Source organism: Sinohyriopsis cumingii, chromosome 13 (assembly GCF_028554795.1).
Source record: "Sinohyriopsis cumingii isolate HCF-2022 chromosome 13, ASM2855479v2, whole genome shotgun sequence".
NCBI classification, from domain to species: domain Eukaryota; kingdom Metazoa; phylum Mollusca; class Bivalvia; order Unionida; family Unionidae; genus Sinohyriopsis; species Sinohyriopsis cumingii.
Window position 1 is genome coordinate 35,846,293 of NC_142973.1, and position 15,678 is coordinate 35,861,970.

General features: G+C 35.6%; 1 protein-coding gene and 1 long non-coding RNA gene across 2 annotated transcripts in view; one reads left to right on the top strand and one right to left on the bottom strand.

Annotated features, from left to right (window-relative positions):
* LOC149785202 (deubiquitinating protein VCPIP1-like) overlaps positions 1–15,678 on the top strand; it is a 115,964-nt gene that overhangs the window by 90,027 nt on the left and 10,259 nt on the right. The gene's annotated exons all lie outside the window — the stretch shown is intronic.
* On the bottom strand, positions 883–10,214 carry LOC149785203 (uncharacterized). Its single transcript, XR_016425373.1, has 3 exons — positions 7,272–10,214; positions 4,787–4,931; positions 883–4,035 (listed from the first exon to the last, which is right to left on the bottom strand). It is a non-coding gene; the product is annotated as an uncharacterized LOC149785203 (long non-coding RNA).

The window sequence follows — 15,678 nt, forward strand, 5'->3', positions numbered from 1 at the left end:
GTCACGGTTGAATATTTACCTAACACTTCAGAACTCTACTTTTTAGAGCTCTACTGAAATCAAAATCTTTAAAAGATGTCACCTTTAGTTGTATAAGTGTTAATGTGTTAATAATTTCTGAGCATACTCTGTTCTTTATCAGTGTATGAAAATTTCTCTGTGCATCCTTCTGAAAGGGCATAAACATAGCAAACTTTGTCAGCTTGAAGATGTTGGGAAACTGATCTTTCTGACTGCTGCTTAGAATTTTCCAGGGCCCACAGATTTTATCTTTTGGATACATCTGCTCAAACTTACATCTTGAATCAGTAGTTTACTATCGTGCCAGATTTCTTATGTTCCATAATACTGTGTTAGTGTTTTTAGCCAATCAATGCCGTAGTCAGCTTGTGCAGACACGTATTCAAAAAAAATATCTTTACTTCATAATTTCATTTTTTTCATCCTTATTTATTCAGTTTATCTTAACCCTAAAATGGATATATGGTTTTGTAGCATATGATTCACAGGGCTAAAATGATTGATTAAAAAAAAATGAAAATTGCATTCTACTTTTAAATTGTCTGTAGTATAAATATGCTCAGTATTCTGCCCTTTCTACATTTAATTTAGAAATGATGCTGAAAGGGAGACTGACTGTCATGCCCACTATTTCTGTCCACCCACCATATACATCTGACTCGCATTTAACACCATTTTCTGGCTCAAAATCACCCCTATAAAAATCATGAGCTTATTTCAAGACAGTATATGAGCTTGCTGCAACTTTGTATGTGCGAGCCCATGACTTCCAGTTCTAGGAATGGATGAAAGTGATGCCTTTTTGATGAACCAACAACCAGTAAAAAAGTAATTATGACAAGAACTATCATAAATGGAAAATGCAATTTCTTTTTATTTAAATAATTATTAAAAACAAAAATGTAAGTTTTAGAATCTAATACAGTAATTAAAACCAACAAATTGACAAGAAAAATTAAGGTCAGATAATTTTTTAAACTTATAATAAATCCAACTGACTGGGAAAAAATAATAAGGTTTATAAAGTTTAAATGTCTTTTAACAAAATCACGTAATTTTGGCAACATCTGGCAATCTGCACTTGCTGTTGATGATAATCCTTCATAGCTGGTGATGCCTAACTCTATCCACAGTGCTCACTGAACCCGCAACCTCTTGAAAAGTAATTGTCATAAATGGCAAATGAAACTTCCATGCTTTATGATAGTGTTAAAAACAACAAAATTAGTTTTTTGAATCTATTACAACAATTAAAATGATCCAACAGACTAGAAACTTAAGATGACATGATTTTTTTAAAGATTTTAATAAATCCATCTCATAAGCTGCTTTGAAGTACAACTGTCTTTCAGAAATCAGCACAATGCATGTAGGTAACATCTAGCTGTGCCACACTTACAGATTACTGATGATTATACCATTGAACTCCTTCATAGTTTGTGATGCCTCACTCTCTCCAAAGTGCTCCTTGATGTAATCTGTTGAAAAACACCAGAAAAGAATTTCATCAGTTTATTTTAATTTATATTATTTAGAGTAACTGTCTGGGACTGCAACAGTGACCTAAGTGGTTAGAACGTCTGCTTCTGATCCGTGTTTGAACCCTGCCCAAGTCGTATCAGAGATTTATAAAAATGGTAGGCCTGATGTCAGGATAATGTGACCAGGTGGGGCATGATGCTATGTGTGTGTGGCATGATGCCCCAGTCCTAGGCATCACAGTAAACTGCCACACTGCAAACATCATAGCAATATGTCTAAAGTTTGTAAAGCTACGTAAAAAATCCATAAAACACAAACAAAGGGACTGAATGAGATGAAATAAATGGCATGTTTGTAGACTGGATCTCTTACAGGAGAGGTCAGTATTATCCAACTGGTTGGTGTCAAATTACCAGTTAAGTGACTGACATCATATTCTATTGGTCAAAATAAATATCTTCCTAAAAGAAAATGACAAAATCATTTTGTGACAGATATTAAAGGCAAACCGGTATGAGAATAATACATTTAAGACTGGAAAGTTTGGACTGTGTCAAATTATGTATAATGTTCCAGGTACATCACATGAATGATCATCATTGTGCTGATATTTTTGTGTTAATATTTATTTAAAGATGAACAGTTTCACATTATATGTACTACTTCTCTTATTTTTGGCAATTGAAATAACTGTCTTTTAGTAAAATAGTGTTGATAAAAATCAATAACATTTCCACAGTATCAACATTTTTTAGGTTAGCATCTGTACAGCCAAGGTTATTGGGAATGATCATACCTTTAATTGCATTTTTTGACCTGTTCAGGCATTGGTAGAGTCCTTGGTCCCTCTTTTCTGTTTGGTGCGCTACGTGACCCTAATGCTGACATGCCTGTAAGCCTCTTTTGATCAAAGAGGGTGTCCGGTATATGAATTGCAACCTTTCTGGGTTGGTGGAAGCCACAAATGGCTAGACTTGACTTCTGTTGCTTGGTTATGTACACTTCAGCACCATCAGCAAGTGGAACTTTTCGATCTCCAATCTCTAAAATAATGAAGATTTTCTTTGTAGGGCATACTATCTAAGACTGTTGATAGGCTTTGTTTCCCTCTGTTCAATCAATCTTATCTTGTGACAATGACCAGCATGTTGAGCTACCATGGTTTTAGGGACAAACGTGGCGTGAGTGACATTAACATATTGCTTAGTTGCTAAGGTGTTATACAGACCTAAGTTAAGTTAAAACTATATCCAGTACAAAGTAACATAATTATAGCATTTCTTCTGCAAACCAAAGACAGCTTATAAACAAGTACATATCAACCATTAAGTTGTGACAGTGATGTCAAGCATTAGTTTGGGGAAAAAATGAGTAACATGTCATACATCTTCAATTGTATTTATATGCTGTGATAATGACACTTGAGAAAGTAACCAGACCCACTTCTTTCATGTTCTAATATTTTCCATCAGCATCATACCTGGTTGCCAAGTTCTATAGCAGGAGGAAGTTCTTAGAATTTTCTAATAGCACCTTTATGATCATAAAAAAATATACTATTTGCTTGTTTCCTTCCAATTAAGAATTTTATCGAATTTGAACCTTGACTGGTGATGACCATTCTTCATCCACAGCAGAAGCTGGTACATCTGAATCCTCTATGGTGTCTGGACAATAACTATTTACATCTTGTGACCAATTGTGCTGGAAGTAATTGTTAGTGTCCTTTTTGATGATATTAATGCTGATAGTCCTGCTGCCAATCAAAGTACCGTTTTTGAATCAATGGTTGCTCAGTGGACCTTCAATGCTCAATGGACTGCTCAGAAGGAAACTGTTGTAAAGACTGGCTAGTGATATGCAGCTTAGGAGTGGATGTATGTTGTGCTAACTGGGCAGACATCAGCTTAGGAGTGGATGTATGTTGTACTAACTGGGCAGACATCTGCTTAGGAGTGGATGTATGTTGTGCTAACTGGGCAGACATCAGCTTAGGAGTGGATGTATGTTGTGCTAACTGGGCAGACATCTGCTTAGGAGTGGATGTATGTTGTGCTAACTAGGCAGACATCTGCTTAGGAGTGGATGTATGTTGTATTAACTGGGCAGACATCAGCTTAGGAGTGGATGTATGTTGTGCTAACTGGGCAGACATCTGCTTAGGAGTGGATGTATGTTGTGCTAACTGGGCAGACATCTGCTTAGGAGTGGATGTATGTTGTACTAACTGGGCAGACATCTGCTGATAGTGCATCTACTGCATTGGTTGCAGGTGGGATGACTGGGTCAGTGTTTGTTGCTGGATAGACTGATCATGAAAGTCAGATGCTTGTGAATGGACTTAAGCTGATCAGTGGGAGCCTGCTGATCTGGTGTTAGCTGGAGTAGCTGTTGAAATGAGGGTGGTTGCAGAGTGAGTTGCTGGTGGTCAGTGTTGGTCTGTTGACTGGGGGTCAGCTGAATGGATTGCTGAATGTATGCTTCTCTGCTCTGCAACTGTTGTTCTAAGCATCATCTTGTATTTGACTTGGACTGCAAAATGAAAAAGAAGTGGGTACATGATCAAAGCGTGAATATATTGTTTCAGACTAATGTATACATACATGTAAAGTAACTACTGTTTTTGGTACATACTAGTACACATGCCACAATCCTGTTACATTTAATTTTGGTGCAGTTGGTATTAAAAAAAATCATATTTAGCTATTCAGGGCAAAGAAATTTTAACATCCTGGGATAGATGAGATATTGATAACTATGTGTAACTTGCATATATACAATAAAAAAAATTCATTTGCATTTTGTATACCTTCACTAAACACGCAAGATTAAACTACCAGAGTATAGTCCAAATTAGTGTTATCATTGTTCTGGAGTCAATGAACTCAACCATCCTTTGAAGAAAGTCAACCTTGCTTGGAGTAACAATTGTAATAAAGATATTATTTACTAATTAGTACAATAAAGTACTGGAAAAAAATGTGTAAATAATATTAAAGTAATTAAAATAATTAGTGCCTAGAAACATTCTAAAGTCTTATTTTGGCAAAGCATATTAGGATGTAAAAACAATGTTTTTGGCATAGGAATTATTATTGGATTGTGCAATACTTACATTATCTTGCAGCTATATTTGCAACTTAATATGTTGTTTAGTTTCAGTAACTTGTAAACTAGGCTAAACTATATGAGCATGAAATGTCACTTCATTACCAGTCAATGAAACACTTTTAAAATGATCCCCATAGTACTTATATTCAGTGCATACAGAAATATAACTTACCAAGTGGTGCAAGCTTTCTTCCATCTTTTAACTGTTGCTGCAAGTCTTTAACCTAGCGCTCCAGTTCTGCTACTCTGAACCACGCCTCATCATGCTCAGCAGTCAATATGTGACTGGATGTCTACTGAACTGGCAGCAGCAGAAGCTGAAAGGTTCATAAATGTGTAGGGCTTGACCGATGATTCACTGGAATATCTATTAAAATTGTCATCCACCACTCCCCTCAGCATCTCTTTGAATGTTCTTTTTGCTGCCAGTGTTTTCACACTCTTTTTTTTTAATTATAGAAACATTCTATACTTCATGATAAAATACATTCACATTTGTGTGAACATAATAGATAAATACATTGGGGAAAAAAATGTTTTGGAGCATAAGAAAATTAGGCATATTTTAGTAAAAAACCAAGCAAAGAAAGGGCATAAATCTTGTAAGATTTAATGTAGAGTTACGAATCTAGGACTCTGTATTTTGTGTAACTGTAATTTTTAATTCTACTACATATTGTGCATTTATCTGACACTGTCAAGGAAGTGCTCTGGACAAGAAAAATTTAACTAAAATACATGTCAAAATTGGACCTAAATATTTAAAAATTTATGTAAGAGTTATGGTTCTTGCACTCTGAACACTGTCTCTTGTGATGTTTATTTGTTATAAGTCTGATCCAGATATTTCATACAGTGTCAGAGGTGTGCCCGATAGATGGACAGATGGACAATGTGAGGTGATTATATGCTCCCCATAATTTTTGGAGAGCATAAACACTAAGGTTCTAGATTGCGGAACATTTACAATAGCCGTTTCTGAAGTTATTCTTCCAATAAAATTGAAGGTTCACAATAAAATAGTTATGGTTCACATGTACAATAGCTATATGTATTGGTTACTGTTGAAGCAAGTATAGGATTGGACAAGGTGATTAATTCCTATACAGTTTGGAGCCTCACACTTATTTTAAAGCACACGTTTAATTAATATAGTTTAGACTTTACAAGAGATAATTGTTGTCAAAAATACCATATCTTATAACCTGTCATAGGTTTTTCTTTTTTTGTCTTTTCCACACATCCATCACTTCATTTCTTCCTTTCCAGTGTTGATGCTTGAATAGCATTTTTCCCTGTTGAAAGAATTATGACACTGCCTTCACCTCTTTTCTTCCTTTCCAGCTTTGATGCCAGGATAGCATTTTTCACTGTTGAAAGTATTATGCCACAGTTGAAGCTCAGTGTAATTTATAGTAATATATATCAGTTTCAAAACAGTTCCAGATATTCCATGTTTAGATCTATAATCTGATCTGATCTTTTCTTTGAAATTATTGTTGTTGTTGTATGATTTAATGCCATTTTTCAGCACATGATAGGCTATACATTTCAGCCAGTATTAATGGTGGAGGAATAACCCAAGAAAACCCCGGAAAGAACCACCGACCCACGACAAGCTACTGGCAAGCTTTCTCACATACCCACATTGGCTGAATCCGAGACTCAAACCCACACAGACAGAGGTGAGATGGCAGTGATCCGTAACGGAGAGCGCTTTAGACCACTTGGCCACTCGGGGGCCCCTTTGAAATTCATTCAAATGAAATATTTTCAGAAGAAAAAATGACTATTTCAAATGACCCCATGTCAAGCTGTATGTCCTGATATAATTATCTTGGTGACATCACATCACTTCATTTAAAAGTGCTCTTAAGACCAGTTGAGGCTATTCCGTTCACAGAACAGACTTGGTTTCCTTTGGACCAGCATATATTCTAAAGACATTATGTTTACTTGCTCTTTTTGTTTTATGCTCGTAATCTCGTATACATTTTCCTGATGTATATAAATGTACAATTGTGAACATGTATAATTGCTGCTATGAGTGTTTAAATTATGTTCAGCGCTTAAGCTTTTTAGAGATTAGGCACTATAGATAGCTTTAGTAGTTGTAGTAGTAGTAGTGGTATGGGGAATAGTTTCAAACAATAACTGATAATAATTAAATCAAACAGTCAAACCTTTATTTTCCTTTTCCTTATTGGACACTGTCATTTGCTCATGCACCCGCTTGGGTGGTAGGTTTGGATCACATTCAAGTTTTTTCTTGTGCTCATCCTTTAGTTTATCTTTGCTTCTTGTTAATTGCAACAAGAAATAATGGTACATTTTCAGTGATCATAATGTGTAACAATTTAGCAAATATGAATGAATGAAGAAGCAATTATATATACATATACATATATATATATATCATATGTAGTGAAACATTGATGTATATATTTGATATTACATCTACAAAAGCATCTACTTTTGAAAAACATTGTTTAAAGATGAACCATCGGATTTTACATACCTTGGTCTATGAGCAAGAAAAATGAATTGTCACATCCATAGGTTCAAGGTAGGCCATAATTTGGTCTATATGGGCATCTGTATTTTTCATATTATTTTTTACATGTAAATTAAAATACATTAATTTCCCTTAATATTACCTATTAGTTCAGCATCTGAAACACTCATGCTCCCCAACACCTCATTTGGTGTTAGGTCTCGATCTCTCCATCTTCCTTCAGTTCTTGTTAGCTTTCTACAGGTAAAGTAAAGAACTATGAGTAGCTCAGTATACACAATGCATGAATCGGATGGTGACAAGTTACACTTGGGTTTTTTTTGTGAGTGAATTATTTGCACAAAATATTCTTCATAAGTGACCCAGTGCAGCTAGAAAATATCAAATAGCATTTGAAGAGACTTTGAGAAATAAAATTCATTACCTTTTCTTGAGATTTTATGGACCATTTCTACTGACTTTATGACCTACCGACAACTAAAGCTTAATTGTTCAATAAGCAGAATTAAAAATAAGAATTACTCATTGAAATCATTCATAAGGCCAACAAAAATTATAAGTGTGATTCAGATTACATAGCCAACCAAAGAAGAGTAGGTAGGTAGGACTTTTTTTGTGAATACATTAACAAGCATCTTTATGTATTTATATACCCTAGGCAGCAAGTTTTATTGATGGAAGAAGACCCTGGATGCTCTTAAGTCCATTTTCAAGAGTAGAATGATGAATCTTATGCAAACAAATGGCAATTTTCTCACAAACAGACTCCAGTGGATTTGGACTGCTGGAGTTTATGTTGACAACTCACGAACAACACCATTGTCTGTTTCATGTTTTAATTTGCTGGCTATTTGTTTTAATGTACACATTTAACATGGAAAAACAAATCTAGATCTCACATGGAATAATAAGAGAGCCACCCAATGGGGTAATACATTCTCTTCTATACATGCTATAATTAATACATATGGGGCTGTTGATTTAGAACTGGAGTGGAGTATATGCCACTTTTTAAAACTGAACTTCATAAAATAGCCAAGATTGAAGATATTGTTTTAAGGGCTGTTCCATTAAAACATACATGGGACCCAGGGAATGCACTTTTAATATGGAGTAGTCCTCCATTGATGCAGTTTAGAAATCTATAATTTTCATATGCACCTATGAGTAATCAAAGTACCCCAGCATACATTTTTTTAAACTGCCTTCCCTGGGTACCATGTGTGTTTAAATTGAACAGCCCTTACAAAAGGAATCACAAAAGACAACATTTTAAAAAAAATCGGTGATACAGAACATTCATTGTGGTATCCAATTTCTATCGAGATAGCATTAGCCATCTAGGAGAATAAGAAAATGCAAATTATATCCATATAGTCTAAATACAACAAAGATGACTAACTCTTGCAAAATTAATCTGACTTGAATCTCCTTGCCAAATGCATGTCTCCATTTTGTGGTGATCTTGTCGACCAAGTTTGATCAATGTAGCAGCTCTTGTTGTCTTAATTATACCTTTATATCTGTAGTTACAAAGCCATACCTCTTGCAGAATTTGTTAGGAGTTGAATGCCTTTGCCAATACCTCCACTTTGTGGTTGGGGCCCTGGGTATTCATTGGCAATTCCTAACATGTAAACTACAAACTAGAGCGGAACAATACCACCCACCCACCGGAAAAAAATCCTGCAGATGCCTATCAGTGGACCATACATGTGAAGTAGGCAATACTCTGGTGCACACACTCAACTAAAATTTTGTTTAAAGGAAAACACAGCAGTCTGAGATGTAAACAGGAAGGAAAAGTTGTTAAAGCTGGACGAGGTCATACCAGGGTATTCCCATTTGTTAAAAATGATCCATTTGGTCCAAGAAGATGTCAGGATGAAACAATTAGAAATGAACATGAAGATGTTGAAACAGGCAGTACAATACTTGGTATAAAAGGACCATCATGGTCTTCTCTGTTGCAGCCTGACATATTTAGAGGGACAGCTGTTTACTATATGCACTGTGTCCTGCTAGGAATTGTAAGAAGATTATTAATTAAGTCTCTGGTTTTCATCTCAGTTTTCATCAGAAAGCTTTTAATTTTCAAAGCATGTACACAAAGTTGATGAAAGACTCTTGAAAATTAAGCCACCAAACTTTATCAGCAGAGTACCAAGAAGCCTGAAAGACCATTCTTCATACTTGAAAGCCAATGAATTCCGGTCTTGGCTTTTTTATTATTTAATTCCAATATTGTATGGTATTTTAGACGATGAGCATTTTCAACATTATATACTTGTTGAAGCACTTTTTGGCTCAGTAGTGAATCAGTCAGTCAGGCTATGTTAACTAAGAGTAAAGCACTGCTGATATACTTTGTAGGTATGAAGTTTTATATGGAGAGAGACATAATTCTGCAAACATCCATCAACTTCTCCATTTACCAGATGATGTTCATGATCTAGGACCACTTTGGGTATATAGTTGTTTTTCATTCGAGGATATAAACGGTCAGCTGGTCAAACTCTTTCATGGTATACTGCATCCAGAAGTTCAGATCAGTTCTGCCATCTCTACATTACTGCATTTACCAGATATTGTTCAAAATGTAGACAAAGAAAATGTTGTTGGAATGTTTTATTCATATATGTGCAAAAAGGGATGTCAGACCAATGCTCACTGCAAATATGTTTCTGAAGGTACAGGTGTTGTAGGCAGGAGAGTAATACACAAACTTTCAGATGAACAGCTCAACCTTTTAAGTTCAATCCTTGACATTAATGAACCTAAAAAAGCGCTTTGTTTCTACAGGATGTATAAAGATTGAATTCTGTTTCAGTCTTTACAGTATTCTGCAGTTGCAGAATGAAACTCGTACACTGTTATTTTATACAAAAATAATGCATCAAGAAAAGTTGGCCATGTTGAGAAATATATTGAAGTTTATACACGGTGTCACAGAAATTGTACTATTGATTGTTTGTGTCAAGCACAATATTTTGCGGTCATAAAGGAACTGAGAATTAATACTGAAGTTTCAATTGAAAATGGTGTGATTGAGAAAAATCCTGTTAGTATAGTTCCTTTGAAATCTAAGTACATGTATGTACAATACAAAACAGTTCCAATTACAAGTGTCAAAGACTTGTGTGTGTATATCCAATTAAATGATCTTATGGACACTGCTTTTGCTGATGTGTCCCACAATTCTGTTGAATATGACTGATAAATATACATTCTTGTATAAAATCTGGACCATGCAGACATGTACATCAAAATAGAAGAATGAACCATATATATATATAATATTTTACACATGTTCACTACAACTCTTTGTATGAATCCTGTATGTACTCGTCCTTAAAGCTTTATGCATATTTTATTCTAGCAGTAGATAATTATCCAGTTTTAATAGCATTTGTTGTCTAAAGACCCCTCATCTTGTAAAAAATCTGTGCATCACATATATATCTATACATGTACAAATGTACCTGTAGAGGGAAGGCCTCATATAAGATTGGTCAGTTGACCAAATAAGCTTCTTTAAATAAAGTCATTATTATTATTATTATTATTATTATTATTATACCAGGGGTGGCCAACTAGACGACCTTTGGGAGCTGCAAAACTGGAGGCAATATTGGAAAAAAACATCCATATATTTTTGCAAACAGCAAATGTGTGTTGTATAGCCACAATCTAGTATGTGTAATCAGGGCCACACCGCAGGCTTGTGTGAGCCTCATGCAGCTCATGAGCTCTGCTTTGGCCACCACCCCTATATATACTGAACAAAACTTTGCACTACCATTAAGTTTAACATTTTTGAACTACATTATCCATTTGAACACATGAACATTTTTATATTTCACTAGAGAGGTTTGTTTCCTGGATATTTAAGCAAACAAAATTTTATTATTTATATTGAGTGTTGTATAATAAGTTTTGTTCCTTATATCCATGATGGTAGTTAAATTGTATCTTGATATTGATTTGGTTGTTTGATACACTGCTGCACATTCTAAATTCAGCTTTTTATTTCAGATATGAGTTCACTCCTGTTTGAAAAACTTGTTTTTATGAACATTACAAAAACCTTGTTCTTGCTTGTATATATGTTAGGTATCAAATAAAATAGATACTGGCATATGAATTCTTTTTATGAAATTTGTTTTTTTGTATTTAAAAATGCCACCAACCTATTACTTAGTCATAACTTTTCACTATAGTAATGTGAGATGTCATTGTTAGTATTCAGGACAGTGACTTTTTATACATCTTAATTATGACAAATTGCTGTGGGGCCCCAAGTGGTCTAAAGCGCTCACCATTCCGGATCACTGCCATCTCACCTCTGCCTGCGTGGGTTTGAGTCCAAGGCTCGGCTAGCATGGGTACGTGGGAAAGCCTGCCAGTAGCTTCTCGTGGGTCGGTGATTCTTCCCTGGGTTTTCCAGGGTTCTTCCTCCACCAGTTATACTGGCCGCCATGTATAGCCTATCTTGTGCTGAAAAATGGCGTTAAACCCTAGAACAACAACAACAACATATACCGTGCTAAATAAAGTATTTGTTAGTGTCCTGTTGCATGTACTGATACTGAGAGTGTTGCTTTTCACAAATGCAAGATATCAGTATTCACATTACATAGTTACGGTTATTCATTGACCAATTTTGTGCATTATAAATTCATTAATATCCATTAGGACACAACAAATGCATGCAAATCCATGGGTGTCAGTTGTCAAATATACCACATCAACACTGCTCCTGCATGTATGCTTCCCTATAAGTTTAATGTATACAAATGCATTCTGAAATAAAGCAAATAACTGTTAGAAGTGGAAATTCAATACCTTTTTCAAACAAGTCAAGATTATTGTTTTGATATGCAAATTAATGATTTTATACACAAACTGTTACATTTTCTAGTAATTAAATTTCTCACCATCACTATATAACCATTTTATAGATAATTAATTTATCTGCAGGGTTTGCTAGCAAGATCGTGCAAGCAACTTTTCTTGCATGTAGACAGATTTCTTCTATGAGCTGATTGCGAGTTCCCATGTAGTCTGTGAGCTACAGCTAAGAGCGTGAGAAGCTTACTATGAGCTCACTGCGAGTTCCCATGTAGTCTGTGAGCTACAGCTAAGAGTGTGAGAAGCTTACTGTGAGCTCACTGTGAGTTCCCATGTAGTCTGTGAGCTACAGCTAAAATCGTGAGAAGCTTACTATGAGCTCACTGCGAGTTCCCATGTAGTCTGTGAGCTACATCTAAGATTGTGAGAAGCTTACTATGAGCTCACTGCGAGTTCCCATGTAGTCTGTGAGCTACAGCTAAGAGCGTGAGAAGCTTACTATGAGCTCACTGCGAGTTCCCATGTAGTCTGTGAGCTACAGCTAAGAGCGTGAGAAGCTTACTGTGAGCTCACTGCGAGTTCCCATGTAGTCTGTGAGCTACAGCTAAGATCGTGAGAAGCTTACTGTGAGCTCACTGCGAGTTCCCATGTAGTCTGTGAGCTACAGCTAAGATCGTGAGAAGCTTACTATGAGCTCACTGCGAGTTCCCATGTAGTCTGTGAGCTACAGCTAAGATTGTGAGAAGCTTACTGTGAGCTCACTGCGAGTTCCCATGTAGTCTGTGAGCTACAGCTAAGATCGTAAGAAGCTTACTATGAGTTATCACAAGCTCATGCAAGCTTGATTTAGGATTACGTTTTTATAAGGGCACTCACTGGTGTCTCCATTAACAATTTCCCAACTCCAGTAATCTGATATACTTCATAACTTTAACAGCTGTTGTCATCATCACTATTACCAGCCAGAATTTGGTGAACAAAAACATAATGAACCACGTTGGGAATCAGACATTTTGGGTTTTCTAGGTTGCCCATATATTATACGTGCATTTGTAAAACTTCCTTCATGGAGGGTTCAAACTGTGCCATAATGCCTATTCCAGGGCACAATGTGATAATCAAATTTAGTTTAACAACCATTTTAGTCATGCTTGAAGACCCCAGATGTATAAATAGTTGCCTACCCGAAAAACAGATGGTGCGACAAAAATGGTTAATTAAATATGGTATGTTTCGTCGAGCACATTTTCATATGTGGGACTTTAAGCTATCGCCCTGATGTCAGTTTCAGAACGTCCTGTGTTTTGAAACAGCCATTTTATTTTGTTGATAGTTAGGTCATGCTTGCAAGAACAATTGCTTCCAGCTTGTCTAAATCCAGTAAATATACACAAAGTGCATAATAATGACCAAAAAGAAGTCAAATTGATTTAATACACTTTTATGCCTATTCAAAATACCATTATTTTTCGATAATGTCAATTTAATTCAGCTGTGCCTTTTTTTTAGTTAGTGAGGGCTTAACATACCTGTTATAACATGCAGTGTCACATGAAAAACACAATTTTGGACTCCCTAACCCCCTGAAACAGTCATGCTTTGAAAAACCTATTTTTAGGAATCTAAGCCACAAAGATGTTTCAGCAACAACAACAAAAAATTCTTTACCATAATGATACATGTACCTGTAATCAGTATGTTTGAACAATCCTGCTCAAAGCTCAGTTAAACCTATCCTTGGATCATAAAGTTGATATATGTGTGTGTGTGTGTGTGTGTGTGTTTTTGTGTGATTAGGATTTTTAATGTAGCTTTAACAATTTTTCAGTCATGTCACTATGATGTCTGCTGTGTGGCAGTTTATTGTGATGTCTAGCACTGGGGCATCGTGCCGTAGATGTGTAGCATGATGTTCCACCCAGTCACATTTATCCTGACACCAGGCCGACCAGTCCTAACACTAACCTCTTAATGCTGAGCGCCAAGCGAGGCAGCTGTTAGTACCATTTTTGTAAGTCTCTGGTATGACTCGACCGGGGTGTGAATCCACGATCTCTCGCTTCGAGGTGGACCATAAAGTTGATATAACTTAATTAAAAAGGTACAATGGTCTGAGACAAACAACCACCTTTCATATATTACTTGATTGACCAACAGTAGCTAGGCCAGCTTGGTTGATGTGTCAAGTCTAATCAAGATGTGGGATGGTCTATTTCGCTAATTTGCTTAAGTAATGTACACAGAGTAGAACAACCCAATCTGTCTAGTTAAATACATGAAAGAGATGTACTGAATAACTGATGTTATTACACATCACTGCATTGACTGAGAATGTTGAAGCTATCGTTAATAAAGTTTGTGATCAGTGGCAATGTTTCTTTGAAGTCTGATTTTAATTCCATGTATAAAATTGAAAACATGACAATTTCAGCTGTGTGATTCATTTCTGAAGAGTGTAATTCAGGGAGCAGTGAGAAAAGCGAGCAGAGCTCAGCAAAAATAAATTTCAGAACTCCACGTTGACGGAATTTTGTTACATCAAGAACAGCAGTAAGATGGATTATTTTATTTATTGCACATATTACATTTAGTGTGTTATGTCCATCGAAGTAGGAACAACATCTGTATGTAGCATATTTGACACACTAAATTGGACATTTAGATTAGTTCTTTGAATTCTCAATTCATTATCTTAGTCTTGTTAAAATACTAATTATTAATTACCTCATGATTTTTAGGATAGTTTCAGCCATGAAATAGATTGATTGAAAGACAGTAATAATTGCACACTCATGTTTGCACAGTTGATTTTTGTTGATAAAATGTTAAACTGGACATTGGAGTTTATTGCTGCTGTATTACCAGTAAAACCCCATTAAACTTAAAATATTTTATCCCCCTTTCCCCAATAAAATGGTCCTTCCCAGATCTGATTTAATATTTTATATATTCATTTTTCAATGACAAACATATCTTGTGTTCATACTGCATCAGATACCGTTCAGACCAGGAGTCAATTTGAGAATCCAACAGAGAAGTTTGGACAGCAGTACAATCTAATCTCTAGTGACTGCAAAAACAAACACTATTGATGCTTGCATTACCTTCAAACCCCTGTCAAATTTTTAGAGCAGCAAAGACTATATCAAATTAGGCATATATTTTGCCATCCAATGGACTTTAAAGACAGAAACTTGGTGTATGTTTTTTTTTTACGTCACTGTGGATGTGATTATGTGAGTGTTTGCACACATAATGACATTGATATATGCTAACTCCATGAGATATTTCTTCCTAAGTGTATTAAATGCTTGCTTTGAACCTTGAGACCTCACAACACTTTTTGAGTCTCAAAAAACCCTTACACTCTCTGGGAATATGGCAGGTATGACTTAATCTTGTGACAATTTCTGACAAATGTTAAATACAAAAAGACAATGCTGTGATCACTAGAACTATCACTCAGAAACGGATAAACCATGTTATATAATGGTTGCAAATTGAAGGTCTGAGTATTGTTTTAGCTTCAGCATTAAGAATGTCTGAAAACAAGTGAATAGCTTGTTACGTTCGGCCTGGAAATACTGTAATGACTGCACAGTACAGTACATGTATAGGCATTATAAACACAGACTTTATGATGACATGGGCAGTCTTTAATGGTGACAAATAGAGGCAGTGATAAGAATTATTTCAGG